This window comes from Pan troglodytes, chromosome 14 (assembly GCF_028858775.2).
Source record: "Pan troglodytes isolate AG18354 chromosome 14, NHGRI_mPanTro3-v2.0_pri, whole genome shotgun sequence".
In the NCBI taxonomy this organism is placed as follows: domain Eukaryota; kingdom Metazoa; phylum Chordata; class Mammalia; order Primates; family Hominidae; genus Pan; species Pan troglodytes.
Genome location: NC_072412.2, coordinates 43976552 through 43989880, shown reverse-complemented (window position 1 = coordinate 43989880; position 13329 = coordinate 43976552). Strand labels below are relative to the sequence as shown.

The window sequence follows — 13329 nt, the reverse complement described above, 5'->3', positions numbered from 1 at the left end:
CTTGGAAACCACACGGAGTTTCCATCTATCATGAACGCCTGCAGTAAGAGACTTTCTCCACTTTTCTAAGCTACATTTACAGACCGCCACTCTGGCTGCTTTCGGTGACACAAATCCTGCCTTCAGCCGCTGGGTCATCAGAACCTGGAATGTTCCAGGCTTCCGGGCAGTTCTCATTCCTGTTTTTTCAGAGGAAAAGATCCACTTTCAGGGACGGGGTGGTGCCTGTGGCCAGCCTGGACCAGCGCTGAGGGGAGGGACAGATTCGGGCAAGGCACTGCGCGTCTGTGGCACACACCCTGTCGGCGGACACCGGCCAGTGCAGCGTGGCCTCCACTGCGCGGTGTTATGACGCCCCGTGGTCCTCACTTCTTCACCAGCCTCTAACATTCAAACCCCAGTTCTTTTGGACTTTGCAGGAGCTTTTGTGAGGAATTGTGAACAATGACTCATCCAATCTAGTGTCTACATTGGTGTCGACATGGTACCTAGCACCAGGAGACTGGATGAGATCACGAAAGACGCGAGAGTAGATTGAAGAAAGATTCAAGAGCCCCTGCAAGGAGAGAAACAGTAGAATGCGAACCTGAACGGTTTAAACCGCTGCAGACTCCGCGCAGGCGCAGGAGCAGGTTTGACGCCTACGGATGAACGCGATGGAGTGGGCGGAAGCCGACCGAGAAGACTCAATTTGTCTAGGCTTGGAGTCACTGTCGTCGTCTCCCACATGGTCTAGCGGTTAGGATTCCTGGTTTTCACCCAGGCGGCCCGGGTTCGACTCCCGGTGTGGGAACGCCGAAATTTTAGACTGGCGTGTTTAGTCGATTTAGATTCTTCCTAAGTCGGAAAAGGCATGTTTTTAACCAAAACTGTAATTCCATTTCAAAGCACGAGGGACACATCGGGGCTGAAGGGAACCAAGGAGATACCCCTGGGGCGGGTGTGAGGTTCAAGCGTACTCAGACCCCAGCCACCTGCGGCAGGCGGCGGAAGGGACGTATCTGGCAACAGCTTGAAGTCAGCTTTTGAAGTGAGAGATTAGGTCAGAGGTGAAGGAAAGCGGGGGAACCAAGCGGGGGAACCAAGCGGTCGCATGCCGAAATACACCCGCTGGTTTTTCTCCAGTGTTTTCTCCTTGTACTGTGAAGATGAGCAAATGACCAAAAGAGTGCTCTTTTTTGAAAGAAAAAGGAAAGATGCAATTTTAGAACATTGTAGGGTTTTTTTGTTGTTGTTAGGAGGATGGTGGGAGAGGGAGGGAGGCATTGCAGGGCTTTTAAGTTACCTAAAGTCATTCTAGGACAACAAGATTTCTAGAAAATACATATATTAAAGGCAGGGTAGTTCAATGTACAATTTGTTGTGTTTGTGATGCAGAGAGTTAACTAAACCAGTTTGGAAGGCGGGGAAGAAAATTAGGTTATAACAAATACTGAGGCTTCAGCCGATGGCAAAACAAAACAAAACAAAACAAAACCAAAACATTTTCCTCTTGATATATTTGACACATTGTGTTTTAAAAAAACTTTAAGAATTTGTGATATGCTAGATTAGAATTAGAAGTCTTAGTATCGACGTGTGACAGTTTCCAATTGTTATGCAAATAAATGCATCCCTTTGTTATTAGATGAGATTATCTAAAATGAAGACTATATTTAAAGACTAAAATAAAGTCTATAATTTTTTTTGTTTGTTTGTTTTTTGAGACGGAGTCTAGTTATGTCGCACGGGCTGCAGTGCAGTGGCGCGATCTCGGCTCACTGCAAGCTCCGCCTCCCGGGTTCACGCCATTCTCCTGCCTCAGCCTCCCGAGTAGCTGGGACTACAGGCGCCCACCACCACGCCCGGCTCATTTCTTGTATTTTTTAGTAGAGACGGGGTTTCACCGTGTTAGCCAGGATGGTCTCGATCTCCTGACCTCGTGATCCCCCTGCCTTGGCCTCCCAAAGTGCTGGGATTACAGGCATGATCTCACTCTTGTCCCCCAGGCTGGAGTGCAATGGCACGATCTCGGCTCACTGCAACCTCTGCCTCCCGGATTCCGGCGAGTCTGCTGCCTCAGCCTCCCGAGTAGCTGGGGTTACAGGGGCCCACCACCATGCCCAGCTAATCTTGTATTTTTAATAGAGATGGGGTTTCCCCATGTTGGTCAGGCTGGTCTAGAACTCCTGACCTCAGGTGATCCACCCACCTCGGCTTCCCAAAGTGCTGGGATTACAGGCGTGAGCCACCGCACCGGGCCTATTTTTATTTTTTGATTATTATTTTAGATTATTTTACTCTCAGATGATATTATTATCCCTGTATCAATCGGGGCCCTGTAGGAAACTCGTGATATATTCTTAGCAGAGTGCTTAATCAAGGATTATTTAAGTTTTTCTTAGGGTTTAGGGAAACAAGAAGGGGTAATGCAGCTCTCACAGCTCCTGAGCCTAAGGGGCAAGGCCAGGGAGGATAGCTGATGCCAGGGGCTGCCAGGCAGAAGCTGTGTAGTTTTTGTTTGTTTTAAACTTGTTTTTAGGCCAGGGGCAGTGGCTCATGGCTATAATCCCAACACTTTGTGAGGCCAAGGTGGGAGTATCACTCGAGCAGGAATTGGAGACCAAGACCAGGCTGCACAGCGTAAGGAGACACCGTCTCAAAAAAAAAAAAAAAAAAAAAAAAAAAAAAAAAAAAAATTTGCCAGGCAGAGGTGCGTGCCTGTAGTCCTAGCTGCTCAAGAGGCTGAGGTGGGAGGATCGCTTGAGGCCAGGAGTTCGAGGCTGCAGTGAGCTATGATTGCTGCTGCACTCCATTCTGGGCTAGCGAGATCCTGTCTCCAAAAAGCAAGACAAAACTGCTTTCGGATGGCAAGTGAATTCCATTTATATGAAGGCTGTCATGTCTACTCATCCTATTAATCATTCATTTTCATAAAATAGAGTTTTGACCTCATGGATATGACAGAAGCTTTCTTGAGATGGCTGTAATATTTGGTGGACTCAGAGTATAGTAGATATTTCTGAAGACAGGTACTTAATGATATGAAAGGGTTTAACTTTGTGGGGAGATGGTTACTTAAGTTATATTTGGCATTTTTATGGCTTTCCCTTTTTGTAAAACATTTTGCCATAATTTCCATTCATCATCCTCATAGTCTTTAGATTCATAGACTATTTGAGCTGGAAAGGCCCTTAGCAGTCGTTTAACTTAGACCCTCGTTTTACCCGGGAAACATCTATTCTGAGATTTTATTTCTCCGATTCCCTAGTATTGGACTTTAGATTGTATCCACAAAAGATCGAATTCCTGTCTGGTGCTCTAGCCAGACACCACTCCCTCCAAATCCTGGCGTCAAGGAGCGGGGCTTAGGGGGATTGAGTGCAGAGAAGATTCAATTATTTTTATTTATTTATTTATTTATTTATTTATTTATTTATTTATTTATTTTGAGATAAGGTCTCCCTCTGTCGCCCAGACTGGAGTGCAGTGGCGCGATCTCAGCTCACTGCAATTTCTGACTCCCGGGTTTGAACGATTCTCGGGTCTCAGCCTCCTGACTAGCTGGGATTTTAGGTGTGCGCCACCGCACCCAGCTAAGTTTCATGTTTTTAGTAGAGATGGGATTTCACCATGTTGGCCAGGCTGATCTTGAATTCCTGACCCCAAGTGATCCGCCTGCCTCAGCCTCCCAAAGTGCTGAGATTACAGGCGTGAGCCACCGTGCCTGGCCAAAAAAATATTCTCTTGTATTTTTGGTCAGTGTTCACAGTATAGCTGCATAAACATAGTAGTAATTTTTCTATGTGAAGTTTTTTTTTAAAAAAATTCATCATATATAATCATTTCTAGAAAGTGATGAGCTTAACCTGTTTGGGGTATTTGAACTAACCATGTGTTCCTGTATGCTTTCATTTTTGCATATAGTCATAAACTCTGATGGATTCCACATGAAAATTGCTTTGTGCCCCTCAACGAGTGTATTTATAGTCATGCAGATTCATATGTATGTTCCCTCAGAGTATATCTGATGCCGCATGCAAAAATATCCTAAATAATTACGTTAACACTTCATATATTAATATGAAAGCAAATATGAATTTTAACTCACCCACACTGTAAAGCTGAATAACTTGGAAAAACACTGACTACTTGGAAAATCACTGGAACAAATAATCAAAAAATCAATTTGCAAACTTCTAGAAGACCACAGGGCACTGGGTAATCATCCCACATTACTTTGTGGAAAACAAAGCTTATCAGATGAATCTAATTTCCTTTTGTCGCAGAGTGACAGCCATGGTAGATGGGGGAGCAATCAACATAATCTATCCTGATTTCAGAAAGCTTGGGATTTTGCACCTTGTTGTGTACTCATTAAGAAAATGTAGGTATGGCCGGCATGGTGGCTCATGTCTGTAATCCTAGCACTTTGGGAGGCCGAGGTGGGTGGATAGCTTGAGCTCAAGAGTTCCAGGCCAGCTTGGGCAAAAAAGCGAGACACCCTCCCAACCCCGGCACTGTCTTCTACCCCTCCCCGCCGCCCGTCTCTACAAAAAACACAAATCGCTTCCTCCTGCCCCTCGTCTCTACAAAAAACACAAAAAATAGCTGGTGGTGCACGCCTGTAGTCCCAGCTACTCAGGAGGCTGAGATGGGAGAATGGCTTCAGCCTGGAAGGCAGAGGTTGTAGTGAGCCGAAATCGCACCACTGCACTCCAGCCTGGGAGACAGAGCCAGACTCTGTTTCAAAAAAGAAAGAAAGAAAGAAGAAGAAAGAAAGAAAGAAAGAAAGAAAGAAAGAAAGAAAGAAAGAAAGAAAGAAAGAAAGAAAGAAAGGAAAGAAAGAAAGAAAGGAAGGAAGGAAGAAAATGTAGGTAAGACTATTCCTGTTTCATAGGGATACAGTCAAACTGAAGTTGGGGGCTCAGCTTTATACAAATAGGCAACTTCAACACAGTATGTGCAAAAGTGACCTCTTTCTCCTTCCCAAGTCCTTTTCTACTTGGATTACTTATTTTTTAGTGTCATCCAGGTTCTCCTTGTTTGAGTTACTTAATCTCTCTGTTCCTCAGTTTCCTAGAATCTAACATGGGGATAAGAATGGGACCTACTTCATAGGGTTGTGAAGATTAAATGACATAATGCGCATAAAAGGCTTAGCCCAGTTTAAAGGCCATCACCGTCATCATCATCACCATCATCATCATTGTCATCATTGGCATGTTTAGTCCCTCTTTCTCCTCCACTCGCACCACGTCTAATTAAAGCTTATTTTATTTTACTATTTATTTATTTTATTATTTTATTAAATCTTATTTCTACCTCTTCAGTTATGCTCACATATATTCTTATCTACTTCCCTGGCCACTCTGCTGGTTTAAATCGTCTTGTTCTCTGGACTATTGCGATAGGCACCACACTGGTTTCCCTGACCCCATCTTGCCCATCTTCTCTATCTTGCATTCTCCTGGCTGTTACAGCCCAGAGCTGAACATGCTGCTTCCCTGCCCTAAACCTGAAGAGCTTTGTCTTGCTGAGTGCTCCCAATCTGCCTTTGCAGCCTAATTCCTACCTCTTCCCTCCATGTATCCTAGATTCCTGTTAATTTCACACTGTTTCCTGTATCTGGCCTTTACTCAATTTTTCTTCTACTTGAGACGCTCTTATGCCCTTTCTCTAAATATCTACATCTTATCCATCCTTTAAGGCTCAATTCGAACATCACATGGTTCCTATAGCTTCCCTTACCTCTCCTGTGGATGCTGGTTGCTTCTGATTCCCATGGCATCTTGTGTACTTCTCTTCCTATACTTACTCCTTTCTAAAGTTAGGTCCTAGCTTAGATGTCATTTCTGCCCTGACTGTGGGTGAGATGCTTTCTCTGCACATTTCCCTCTCATTGCATTTACCACACTTGTTGTGGCCCTGCTAGATTTTACTCTCCAAGGCCAGTGCCGTGCACACAGTAAACACTTAATAAGCATGTGTTGAAGGATGTGTGAGCAGGACAAGGACTTTATTGATTGGAATACCTTAAGTTTCAAGTTACAGAAAGCCATTGGAACTCCACTAGGGGAGGATTGTTGGCTAATGTAACCAAACTGTGTGAAGTAGAATGGGATGGCTGGCCTTGGGGACAATCAGAATCAGTGTTTTCTCTCTGTGTGTCAGATTTATTCTTAGCTATCATGGACCAACTGCTTCCACATGGCAAGGGATCTGGGCACTCTGGCTCAGTACTCATTCCTCCCAGCTTCCCTACCCGAGAAGGAAGGTCTTTCTTAGTTTCTGTTGGAAAGTGCTGGGGGAATGTGACCTCGCCTAGGCCCTGGGCCCTGCCTAGGGTTGATGAATGTGGGGTATTATGATTGGCAGCTCCTATTAGAACCACAAGGTAGAGAGGAAGGACGAACTGGTATTAAAGTTAAGCCAGAGAAATTAAAATAGTGGTAGTTTAACATAAAGAGTGGTGATTTACCATATTTACAAGGTTGCACAACTTTGTAAACAAACTAAAAAGCCCTGAATTGTAAAAGACTGAATTGTATGGAATCTGAATTATATCTCAATTAAGAAAAAATTAAGCCAGAGATGAAATCTTGCTGGCAAAAATAAGCATTTCTATATTCTTTATATTTGGGCTATTCATGTATTCAGCAGACATTTACAGTGTGTCTAGTATGTGCTGGCAGTTATCTAGATTTACACTGTAGTGGGAAATAGCACACGCACAAACACACAAAAAGGGTAAGAGGGTTGGATTTCATTCTAAATGTGATGGGAAAGCTCTGGAGGTTTAGGGGTGGAGAGAGGTCCACCCCCTGGATGAGGACCTTCTGGACTCTAGGGCCTTCTGGCTGGTGCTCTGCTGTGGTCAGCACAAACCCCACCTTGGAAGGAAGATGAGACTGTTTTAAGAGGTCTCTTGAGATGGATTCCAGAACCCTCATTTTCAGAATTTGGCAATTTTGTCCTAAAATAAAGTTTTCCTTGTGGACTAACCCAGATCACAGTATGCTTTGCTTTAAGGCTATTTGCCCAGATTTAGCAAATCTGCAATATTTGAGGGCACAGTTTCAAGACTGCCCTCACTTCTAACACCAATTGCAAGTTTGGGGGAGTTTCCAATACCATCCTCAGGTTTGATGATGTTCTAGAAAGATTCCAATAACTCAGTGGAAGCTGCAATATTCATGGTTACGGTTTACTGCAGGGAAAGGACAGAGACTGAAATCAGCCAAAGGAAGGGACAGAGTCTGGGAGGGTTCTAACTGCAAAACTTCTGTCGCCCTTTTTCCATGTGGAGTGTGTGGGCCCTCCTGATACTAATGTGTGACAAGATACATGCAGTATTGACAACCAGGGAAGCTCACCTGAACTTTGTTATCCAGAGTTTTTATTGGGGCTTCATTATGTACGCATGATTGATTGATTGTCTGTGTGATTGAACTCAGCCTCCAGCTTGACCGATACCATGTGACACAAAGCCCCCACTCTAAGGCACATGGTTGGTCTTTCTAGCACAACTACCTCCCACCCTAAGACTACTGAGTATGGCCAGCCCCACCCTACAATCTGAAGTGATCAGCCCCTGCCCTAAACAAAGATCCTCCTATGAGAAATGACATATATTTCATCCCAGAAGATGAAGGCAAACGCCAGACCTCTCTTTGGGCAAAGCCAAATTCTTTTTTTTCTTTGTTTGTTTTTTGAGATGGAATCTCACTCTGTCACCCAGGCGAGAGTGCAGTGGCGTGATCTTGGCTCACTGCAACCTCCACCTCCTGGGTTCAAGTGATTCTCCTGCCTCAGCCTCCTGAGTAGCTAGGATTACAAGCATGCACCACCACACCTGGATAATTTTTGTATTTTTTAGTAGAGATGAGGCTTCACCATGTTGGCTAGGCTGGTTTTGAACTCCTGATCTTAGATGGTCTGCCTGTCTCAGCCTCTCAAAGTGCTGGGACTATAGGTGTATGCCATGACACCTGGCCTACCACTCATTATTTCTTCCAGTTTTCTTTTCAGTAGAGATGAAGGAAGAAGGATTGTCTATTGCCACAAACTGTTTGCCAAAAGATAGGTAAGTGTTCAGAGCAGCAGCTCAGGGGAAACCTGGAACATGCTGGTTCTGACCTCTCTCCATCTTTTCTCCCGACTTTCCAAGGGGAAGTTCCCAAAAGAGGGGTAAGGAGGGGCTGGGAGGAGCAGCAGCTTTTATGGGAGGCCTGCTTTGTGTGCCCTGAATTTTAAAATGGAAACAGTAGGTCCTTGGGGTGAATCTGATGCTGGGGATTTCTGCGTCATCAGAACTGCAGGTTAGTTGTGGGGATGACGCCCGCATTAGGATTTCCACTGGAAGCTTCAAAGCAGTTGCAGAATTGGAATGCTGCTGTGTACAGCAAAGGGGGGCCTGTCAGGACTTTGCCTAGATGTTGCAGCACTTAACAGTGGACCTGGGGGGGCTCACCTTGCTGTTGTCAGGGAAGCCCCCAGTGGGTTTTGGCTCTGTTGGCTGAACACCTGCAGCCCGTGCAGTTGCACCACCTTCCACCTGACTCTCTCATTATGCATAAGCTTAGCGAATCTAAGCATCGACCTCACCATTTATTTCTTGCCCCTGGGTGCCTCTCCATCCAGTGCTGTTTTCCACTTTAAGCACTCATACAGGGGGATTGTCTTCAATGTGTTCATTGAGTCTAAGGTAGGAACAGTAAACTTGACAGTTATCAGAAGTTGGAGTAATTTTCCATAACCTGTGCTCATTAATGTCCTGATTGGGGTTAATTGATTCAGGGGAGGCGGAGAGAGAGCGAAACACTAAGAGAAGTGAAGGAGGAATAATCAGAATTTGGCAACAGCTTGGTGGTGGGGCGTGAAGGGAAGGGATGATTTGTTGACAACCCCAAGATGATAAGCATCCCCAGAGAGACAGAGAAGTGGGGCAGAGAGAATGAGATTTGTCTCCTCTGACAAATTTGAGGCACTGCTGGGATATCTAAATGGAGCAACCTAAGAGGGCAGGAAATACAGGCTGGAACACCTTTGAAAGCAGATACCTCTGGGGGCAACTGTAATTTCCAGGCAAATAGGAGGCTTAGGGGTTTTCTAACTGAGCAGTGCCTGGCTGGTGCAATCACGGAGTGGTGGAGGAAGGAGGGAGACTGAGTGTGTGCACCAGCGGGTGTGACAGGTTCTGTCGTGTATCTGGCCTTCAGTGACAGAGATAAACTTTGGCATAGAATCCTCTAGACCTGCAGTGGCAGACATCTTGAGAGTAGCAAATGTGCACCACATGGCTCAAAGGACCTGCCTGTCCATTGCAGTCATTGTAGATTTGATATTTATTATGATCGTTTTCCGACAGATGGAGTAAAGTGCCTTGAGGAAGATGTGATTTTTAATGTTTGCAACGTTACAGTATGAGCTAACAGGGGGTCTGGGGTGCTTGTTACTCCATTTTTCACAAGTCTTGGTCAATAAAGCCTGCAAATTTTCCAGTCCCTTCTGATCTTGTTACATTATGTGAGGAATCAGTCAAAGAACCTGACTCCCCAAAGACCCTGCAATAATTTTGTAAATGCTTTAATGTTGGCACTTAGCATCTTGCAGGCTCTGCGTGTGACTGTGGGATACACTGGGAAGGTGAATTGGTACACATTTCGTGGAAAGTTGCTTAGCATGTAATATACATAGTAAGAGCCATAAGCATGCCTTTCCTTTCACTTGGTAATTCTACTTCCAGAAATCTACATCTTTGATACATCAAGTATCAAAGAAGGGCAAAGATACAGATTATGAACAATGATGAACAACAGCATCACCCGCAATGATGGCAGAGAAGGGACAAGATTCCAAGCCAGCTGTGCTGCACCACTTCCTCCCCTCCCCCAGGGCAAGGCGGGTGGTCCCTCTTCTCACCCTGAAACGAAACCTAGATGCCCTGGGCCTTGCACAGGAAATGCTATTTTGGTTATAGGTGATATTTTTTAGTAAACCAAAAGTGTCAACCACTCACAAAATGCTCTTCTCTAGCATTTGAAGACTTTTTAAGCACATAACCTAGATCCCGTTGATTTTTTTCCTCTGGGTAACTTCCCTCTGGTCAGAGTGCACCTTCCCTTATTCTCTCGCAAATGAAAATTGAAGGTGTTTTGTTTGTTTATTTATTTATTTATTTATTTTTTAAACTTAAATTCTTGTAAGGTGGAGTTTTGGTCTGCTATTCCTTAGCTGGGTGTGGAAGGCCCTGGGGAGATTTATCAGAATGAATTTCTATATCGAGAATTACAACAATTTGAGCTCTTATTTAAGGGTTAGCAGAAACAACTGGTACTTTCACAAGCTGGAAAGAGGCCAATGTCAGATATGACAAATACAGTAATAAAAAGGGAAAATAAAATTCACTTCCTAGGAGGCTCAGCAATAATAAAAACAGAATGAAAAGCTTGGATATTTAGAGAGAGGTTCTGTCTCTCACATATATATGTATGTGTGTGTGTGTGTATATATATATGTATGTATATATATGGATTTCTTCTCCAGAGTGGTTGTCTCTCACATATATATGTGTGTATTCATATATGTATATAAATATATATATATATATAAAATCATTCTGCTTGTAAGAAAGTTAGACCCTAAGTGTTCATGAATGTCTAGTCTCCTGTTACTCTTGTCCTCATGTTGTGTCCCCCATAGAGCAAACAGACCTCCAAGAAAGGAAGATACAGTGAGTAAGACCACAGCTCTAGGCCTAGCATGGTGGCTCACACCTGTAATCCCAGCACATTGGGAGGCCTGAGGCAGGTGGATCGCTTGAGGTCAAGAGTTCGAGACCAGCCTGGCCAACATGGTGAAACCCCATCTCTACTAAAAATACAGAAATTAGCTAGGCATGGTGGCAGGCCCCTTAATCTCAGCTACATGGGTGGCTGAAGCAAGAGAATCACTTGAACCCGGGAGGCAGAGGTTGCAGTGAGCCGACATTGCTCCACTGCACTCCAGCCTGAGCGACAGAGCGACTCTGTCTCAAACAAACAAACAAACAAACAAACAAACAAAAGCTACGGGTCTTATCTCAAGTAAATTATTGTTAAATTTTAAGAGTTCTGCAACTTCTTGTGAGCCTATTATTATTTCAAAACAAAGTTTTAAAAAGTTTAGTGAGAAGAATAAACATAAGGAACCTATAGATTATGTGGGTTCAATACGCTGACTACCACAACAATCTGCCAGCAGACCTAAGTGCATGACACAAAGACAAAGGTAGGTCACTGCTGAATGAGGGTGATTGGCTTGGGAGTCAGTGGTAGAAAGGAGTCAGAGGGCCTGGAAGAGAATACCTATGCTTCCACTGCTCCATCAGCACATAGACGAAGCAGCTGCTGTATTCTGTTGGTTCTTTAGTTTTGAGTGACCAGGTGTAGATGTGAGTCCCTGGCATCGCAGTTCTCTGTTCCTTTCCTCACCACCAATTGCTTCCTTGTTTCACCCAAAGTTGAACTGGGTGAAACAAGTTCAACAACCCTTGGAGATGTTCTGAGGGATCAACCGTGCAGCCAGTGCAAGATTCTTTATGAAGTTTGTGTCGCAGATTAATTCTCCAGCTTCTGCTTGATCCATAAGCCCCTGGCAAGCAAAATGAACTCAATGACCAGACACCAAGCAAAAAGCCTGATACTGGGGCCTTGTTACTTCCCCCGTTCTGGCAGCCCTGATGCTCCTGCTAAACCCAACCTTCTCTGGTGAGTTTTCCAACTAGTCCAAATTATAAAAAAGCCAGCAGATCTGGGCACAGAGCCTTGGCTACTTTCACCAGCCTTTTTGAGTCCAAAAGCTGGTTCCTCGTTGTAAGTGGTTGCCCAGCACACGGCTCTGAAAGGAAACCTTCACAAATCCTTTTCACTTGGCCTTGTAACTTGAGCTCACGCTCCCTTTCTGGCAAGGACACTGTGGAAAATTCCCTGTGCATAGAGAGCTGGCTCCAATTCCCAGCAATTCTACGAAGTTCTCTGTAATGGTAAAAATTGGAGCAGCTTAAACATCTCCAAAGCACGGAGATCTAAAAGAGTACCTCAGGCACTGATGACAAGAAACAGAGTCCTGCTTTTCAGGATGGAGCTTTTAGAAGTCAGAATACATTTGCCATCAAAGGTTGTCACAGTGACTGATTCAGCCTGGAGAGTACTGCACATTAGCAAGCCCTTAATATTTAGAATTTCTTGGCAGAGCTGTCCCAGCCCGTGTTACCTTTCTTTAGGTTACCTTTCCTATTTTCTGTAATCATATGCAAACAGCTACAAGTTTGCAGAGAAATAAAGCTGGTGGGGAAGGGAGAGAGTTAGTTAGCCCTGGGGAGCAGCGTCAGCCTTGATGCATGACTTGGGATGACTCTGCCAATGTGTGACCTTGGGGAAAGTTCTGTATTTTGTTCAAATCCCGGCATCATCTATAGAAAGCAATAGAACACACAGTGCCCGCCTGATAAGGTTAATGGGATGATGGCTAAATAAGCTAACGTGTGTGTGCGTGCATGCCGCCCAGTCGGCACACCTGTATTCCTACCCCTCCTTCCTCCTCCTCCTCCTGCTATTCCTCTTCTTTTCTCAAACTGTGATTTTCAAAGTGTTTTAACTGCTGGAACTTTTCAAAAATTCAATCAAATATGCATGTAGAATTACACACAGAAAACAGATAAAAACTCAAGCTGCTGCAAATGAAGCACTGATTCTGTTCCTTCTTCCTCCCCTTGGCAGTGGCTTCCACAATTCACGAGCCATAGAGATGGCTTTTCTCATTGCCTGGGAGTCCCTGCAGGGCACATGGGATTGGATCGCAGGCCCCTGGCTGCTCCCCATCTTCCGTGGCCCCTGCCTCCCAGATCTGGGCACCTGAAACCTTACCGTAGAGGGCTCTGTGTGTTTGGGGTTTAAATAAAAGCCCTCTGGACTTGAGTCCTTTCCATTCCAAGTGTTTTTTTTCTGATGAACTCATTTTCCAGAGGAACGGCTGGGCTGCCTGAGAGATCTTTGCAAGCCTGAGACTTCTTTGTTCTTGTTTAGCAGTTTGAGGAGAGCTGTATCCATTCTTGTTTTGTGTCCGTGTGTCAGGAAGCTGGGAGGCACTTGGTGTGCACAGCCTTTTACTCAGGCTTATGTGTTTACCAGGATTTTATTGGCACATGGAAAAGAGTGATGGAATGAGGTATGCTGGTGCGTGAAGGGGTCAAAGGGTAAATCACAAAACACTTGAATGTGAACTTGAACTTGCTGCTTGTACCTCTTGGGGTCTGAAGGCCTGTCTCTGGAGCATGGCCTCAGTGTGAGGCTGCTCCTGCAGGGCTGA

General features: G+C 44.7%; 1 non-coding gene across 1 annotated transcript; it reads left to right on the top strand.

The window, feature by feature from the left end:
• Positions 1-721: 721 nt before the first annotated feature.
• On the top strand, positions 722-793 carry TRNAE-UUC (transfer RNA glutamic acid (anticodon UUC)). Its single transcript has one exon. It is a non-coding gene; the product is annotated as a tRNA-Glu (tRNA).
• The last annotated feature ends 12536 nt before the right edge of the window (positions 794-13329 follow it).